Source organism: Corapipo altera, unplaced genomic scaffold, assembly GCF_003945725.1.
Source record: "Corapipo altera isolate COAL_440 unplaced genomic scaffold, ASM394572v1 0, whole genome shotgun sequence".
Lineage (NCBI taxonomy): Eukaryota > Metazoa > Chordata > Aves > Passeriformes > Pipridae > Corapipo > Corapipo altera.
In genome coordinates, this window is record NW_020884872.1 from 7,588,086 (window position 1) to 7,594,289 (window position 6,204).

General features: G+C 45.5%; 1 long non-coding RNA gene across 1 annotated transcript; it reads left to right on the plus strand.

Moving 5' to 3' along the window:
* The first annotated feature begins 1,303 nt into the window (after positions 1-1,303).
* Positions 1,304-5,540, plus strand: LOC113945066. The gene is made up of 3 exons (XR_003526933.1): positions 1,304-1,459; positions 4,073-4,145; positions 5,378-5,540. It is a non-coding gene; the product is annotated as an uncharacterized LOC113945066 (long non-coding RNA).
* Positions 5,541-6,204: the final 664 nt, after the last annotated feature.

Sequence of the window (6,204 nt, forward strand, 5' to 3'; positions counted from 1 at the left end):
TGTCATCATGCAGAAAGGGATAATGTATGCTGTGTTTACCAAGCAAAGAGGGGAGAGCTTTCTATCAAAACGATGCATTTACCGAGCTGATTAGCTGCACAAGAAGTCTCTCTAAGCAAATGGTTTCTACCTTGTTGAATATTCCAGCATTTAAAAATTAAACTACTAATTTTTATCTAGTTTTAAAGTACTTCTGGCTGCAACAAGAGGTTTGGTGGTCACCTGGAGCGGACAAGAAGCATTTGGACTTGTGGGGGTTCAGGACAGATTTCAAAGGCAGTGCTCAGCGTGTGAGAAGCAATTTGCCAAATAAACACAAGATGGGAGCTAGATCACTGGTTTCCACAAAGAGATCTCTTTTAATGCAGAAAGGTTTGGTCTAACAGGCTTTGCATGGGTCTGTAAGGTAAGGGTACTAGACTTGCAGCTCTGATATCATACCATGCTTCTCCTTTGGGACCTTGGGCAATTCAGGTTATCCCTGTCTCTCTTAAACTCCCTATCTGTAGGACCGAGATATTGCTGCCTGCAGTAAATATCTACAAAGTGTTCGAATGTGAGAGTAATCACTGTTAAATATCTGTGCAGCTTTCACCTCTGCTGCACTGAGAAACCAGCAAGTACGAACAATCCCTACGATACACTGTCTAGCACATGCAGGAGTGAATGTGGACTAAGAAACACGAGGAAAGGCAGAGCTGCTCCATACCGGGATTTTTTTTTTCCTTAAGTATTCAAAATCTGATGTAATTAGCTGCTCTGGCCACTATAAGCTTGCCTTCAATTTAGAAACAGCCAAGCCAGGCCATGTGCTTCCTTGAGAGCCCAGCTGCCTTTCTGACCTGCTGAGGAGCAATGTGTATGTCCCAAATGCCAGGCTGGCCACTTTTTATTCTGTTGCGTCTGAAGTAAAATTAACATCTGAATGCCAACGATCCAGGTTAGCCCGACCTCTGAAGAATACACACCACCAGGGAGGTCACAGAACACCACAAAAGCCACGAACAAAACCACTAATTGGTATCTTTTCAGCCGTATCCCTGTGCCACCCTTCTCAAACCACCCTGTGCTGCCTTTGGACTGCCGAGGCACAACCTATTTTTGCAGAGCCAGAACAGTTAATGATACTTTGTGTTACTGATTCTGTAATTCATATTGTTTGTGCTGGCAGGGAATTCCCTGTGACATTTTATCTCAGCCAGTCTCCTCTGGCTGTTTAAAATACTTGGAATTATTATTTCTGGCTCATGGGTCCACCCTAGGTTGTGGCAGGGTTATTTCTGGGTTGTGCACAAGCACATGGCCACTCTCCCCAGTGCTGGTGGTCTGGAATAGATAGGACATATCAGGAGTGGGGGTCAGGGGGAGTGCAAAGTTTGTGGTTGACTGGGAACAGACAAAATTAAGGCAAATGGGCCTTAAGGTGTTGTCTTGTCTGTTCCTGGTGCCGCTGAAGGAGGTACTGTGCTGGAGGACTGGGGAGTGGAGAGCTCACGGGGTGAGGCAGGGAGTGGTGAGTGGGCAGGGGCGAGCAAGCAAAGGGGCAGAGCCATGCCAGGGTGCTGGTCTGGGATCTGAGTGTTCTCTGTGGGGGAGAGCTGGGGGTTTGATTTGCACCTGGAAATGGAGGGTGATTTGGGGAAGGGTGCTTGTGTGTTTGTGTGGGGGGAGATACGGTGGGGGAGGGCTTGGAGGCTCCCATCAGTGCGGGGACACAGGGTTTGAGGGGCATCCCTTAGCTGTGTGGGCTGCGGCAGCTCTGCTTCGCAGGTTGCTTCCCTGAATCAGCTGTGTATATTCATAAGCGCTGTGCATGCTGGCCCCCGGAGCTGGAAGGCATATCACAAAGGGCACATTTTTAACACTTCTTTTAATCCCCCGATCCTGTGCATTTAAGCCTGAACTGCCTTGCATTTGAACCTCTGCAAATGCCTTTTGCAGCACCCCCAACCCACAGTCTGCTCTCGAGAGAAACTAATTAAAGCTGTCTGACAAGCTGCTAAATATTAAGAGCCCAATAACGGCGCAGGCACAGGGACATCATCATCTGAATGACAAAAGCTAGTAGCCAGTGGTTGCTGATAGATAGAGGGGCCGGGTAGGCTTGTGCCTGCCTTGCTCATCAGCAGACATCCCGGTGCCCTGGGAACACCATCCGCGGAGATCGCTCCAGCACTTTCCACTCCTTATCCCACGCGTTTCACAGCCAGGCTGAGGCTGGGCTTGCTGCCGATTCATATCACGTAAAACCAGCAGGGCCAGCTGGCTGACGTGGGTTGCGGGGTCCTGACCCTCATTTCTGCCCTTCCTCCAAATATTCTGCAATTACACGTCGATTGCTTGGCGGGGAGAAAAGCCAACACGCTGTGAACGCCGGCGCGCTGTGGTTGCTTGCTCTCAGCTGTAGTGGCTGTGGCACAGGCTGCTGCTAAAGAAAAAAGTGGGTGAAAGGCAGAGCCGGTGTTTCGGTGTTGTTCATGTCATGGAAAGCCCAAGAGACTAGCCACAGGCACAAGTACTAGCTAGTGTGGAGAAAAAAAAAAACAGGCAGAAAGGAATTTGAAGGAGAAAAAGGGAATTTGAAATTCAGCTACATCACACTTCTCTCTGAAAATTTCATTCCTGCGATTGTTCAGAGTAACACGTACGATTACTTTAGCTGAAAGAAATGATAAAAAGCATTTAGTTTTCTCAGCTCGTTTACTTTCTACATCTGGCAGTGTTTTGTGTGCAGGCAGTCTCACCGTGTTCCTGAGGTAGAGCGCTTGGAAATGGAAGCTGAAGAATAATGGTGCAAGATGTTTTTTTAAACTGTTTTGCAAATGCTTCTGCTTCTAGCGACCAATAGATGAGCTAAAGCCCTTGGCAAAAACGATATGACAATAAATAACATAGCTGTTTCCAGTGTTATTGTAATGGTGAGAAAAACCTCCACGCTCCTTATTTAATATCCAGATACTACCTTGCAGTAGTAGAATGTGCTGGCAGTAACTTTCCTGAAGAAAAAAACTGCCCTTTGGTCCCTTGCTGTCCCAAACGGTGCTGTCACAAAGGGGCTGGAATAGAGATATGTTTCCTTCATGCACTTCCTTGGGGATTGCCATCTGCCCTATAGACTGCCCAGCTCCTCAAAGCTTGACGTCTTCCACAGGAAGGGGCATTAAATGAGCTGGGAAGCAGTGCATTCTTCTGATTTGAGTAGATGCTGGGGAGACACTCTGTGATTTAGGGGCCCGATGGCATGGTCTGTAGTGAGCAGGGTGTTCTGAAAGAACCAAGATCCAGCACATGGCAGACTTGCATGGGAGACATGCGCTGGCCGTTATTCACAGCATAGAGGCTGCTGGATAAGGATGTTCTGGCTCTGGGATGATGTGGGGGTTCAGAGCCATGGTTCCCACCTGGCAAGTCTCTCAGTACTTCAACTCGATTTGCTCTTGGGAAGAGGGAGGATGAACACAAGTAGAGCAAAGCTCTGCAGTTAGGGCACTTCAGGGTCAGAGAAATACAGCCCTCCCAGAGCCCTGAGTTCCTTCTCTTCCTCTCCTTGGTAAGTCTGTAGCAGACAACAGAGGCATAAAGGACACTGCAATTTGAAACAGCCATAAGTGTTTTTCTGTAATGAAGTCAACTGTTGGGGGGAATAATTTTCCATGCTGGTCCAGCTGATCATAAAAAAACCTGTTGGGGAAAATTCAGACGAAGTTTAGCTGCCCTTTAATGTGCAAGTGTGCAAAATCACAGCTCCAGTCCAAAGTGGAGTTCCTCTTTCTTACCTGAGGCACTCTCCCTCTTGAACGTGCATGTAACCAGAGTCTCATCCCCTGGCTTGTTATCCCTTTCTCCAGTGAAGCTGAGATGTTTGATGGAAGCAGGGCAAAACTGCTGGAACCTTTTCCCATGTGCACTCTCTGCTTACCCCACACATTTCTATTAGTGCCCCTAAATCTGCACTAACAGCACTGAGGGGGGCTTAGCTCACAAACGTTGGTTTAACCCACCCTGTTTAAGTGATCATGATGCTCCCCACATATTCTCCAGGGACTGTTTGCAAACTGTCTTTCCTCTCCAGATCCCACTGGATGAGAAGACAGGAGAGAGGACGGATCCCAGGGACAGGACTTCTGCCCTCCAGTCACCTCCAGGTCAGCAGGTTTTGGCAGCTCAGCACAGTACCCAGTGCCTGCAGATCATGCATCATTCAGAGCACGGGGACAAAGCCCAGAGTTCTGGCTGTGGCTTACTTAGAAATTTTTGAATAAAATGGCTTTTCCATGAGACAGTGCAAGCTCATCAGAGCTGATTTGTTCCCCAGAAGCACAGCAGCTGCTATAAACCTTCACTGAGAAAAGGATGGAATTTCTCCTTAAAGCCAAAGCTGGAGAAGGATATAATATCAGGCCTGCCTGGCTAGTAGCCAAGTGATTATGACAAGGAAAGACTGAGTAAAAATCTTTTAGATGACCAGAGCTTGCACTTTAACCTGGGTCTCCGACAGAGTCAGTGGGTGCTAACTCTCCAAGATCGGGATGTGACATGGGGAAGCCAAAGTAAACCAAGAAATGCTGCAAAACCAAAAGCAAGCAAGCAAACAAACAAACCCACCCAAACCAAAACCAAAAAAACAAAACCACGAAAAAACACAACACAAAGAAGCTGGAAGCTGTCATGAACCAGGGAGAATTTCCAGCTACAAGCTTGCTCTCAGCTATCCTTATGCTGAACTGCTTGGCTAAACCCCTAAGGGTATCTCTGAAGTCTCCTTTTCTCTTCTTCCCTCTTTGAATACATGCATCATATTCAAACATACATACATACATAAGTTGTAATACACAGAACATATTCAAAGTATTTTACATACAGACTGCATGTAAAGTTTCCATTAAGCCTTCTGGGCTTTGTGCAGTACCTGCAAGAACATCTGCAATGAAGTGGAGATTTAACAAAACCCTCTTTGTATAAAAGTTTGAGTTATGGAATCAAATTGTGTTCCACACAGGGGCACAAAAGTAGTACAAAAATTAAGATATTAATTTTAATGTGATCTTAAACGTTGGTTCCAATTAGGCATATGCCCAAGTCCCATTGGAATTAAGCACATCATTTCTTTGCTGAACAGGGAAGGCTGCTGAATCAGGACTCCAGACTGTAAAATTGCTCAATTGCCTTCAAATTTCTGGGGGAAAAAAAATAGTGTGCTCTGAAAGCAATCACAAAATACATTTGGTATTCAAAGAGTATAAGTGAGTGCAGGGATTATAATTAAATCCTTATCTACGAAGCTGCTACTGAGTGACTGTACATTCTGGGTAATTTTTAATGGCCTGAAACTCAAAAACCAGCATAACCAATTTTTTTTTTTTTTTTTTTTTTGCAGAAGACACAGCTAGTTAGGTATAATTCTGCAACAAATCCATTACTCCAAAACAAGTCCCTGATCCTGCCAGCGTGACGATGCAAGTGTACCAAGGGAAGCCATGGCAGAAGCTACCGGTGTTAATATGGGGCAACATGCGAGAGTGGAGGCCAAATAAAAATGAGGATGGGGTCAAGCCCTGAAACTTGTAGTGGAGCTCTAGCTCTCCTCTTCAGTCCCATGGCTGTTTCTGCCAAGGGCCTGGGAGAAAGCCCATGGCAAGGTGACATGTGTGACAGTGGAGGAGACATCAGCTGTAACCAGACTCATGAGGGCAAAACCTTCTTTCTCCCTCCTTATCTCTCAACTACTTAACTATGCCATATTTTTAAAAAAGATTGTTTGTCAACATTCTTCACCTGGGTGAAAAACTCAGCAGTACAGTAACAGCAGTTTAGTAAATAAAGTCCCACATTAAAGAAAGGATACACAGGGTGAATTTTCAGACCTGGTTAAATGATATTTTTTTTTTAAAGCTTGGTAAATTAAAAGACAACTTGTCCAATTTTGCTTGACCTTTTAGGAAAATTCATCACACTTTGAAGCCAAACAAGTTTTAAATACAGTAATAAAAATATGAAGTTAAGGCTCAGAATGGAAAGAGTGGATTGGCTTACTGGAGAAAGGCTACTGTCTTTCCCAAAAGTGCAGCGAAACTGAGGATGAGCAGTTCTTGGGTGTCGTTTTCTGTAAAACTGTATTCTTAAAAAAAAGAAATCTTGCCACAATTACAGGATCAAACATGAGGTCTTGCCTGAAATGAAAGGTCGCATGGCTTTAACTGCAAA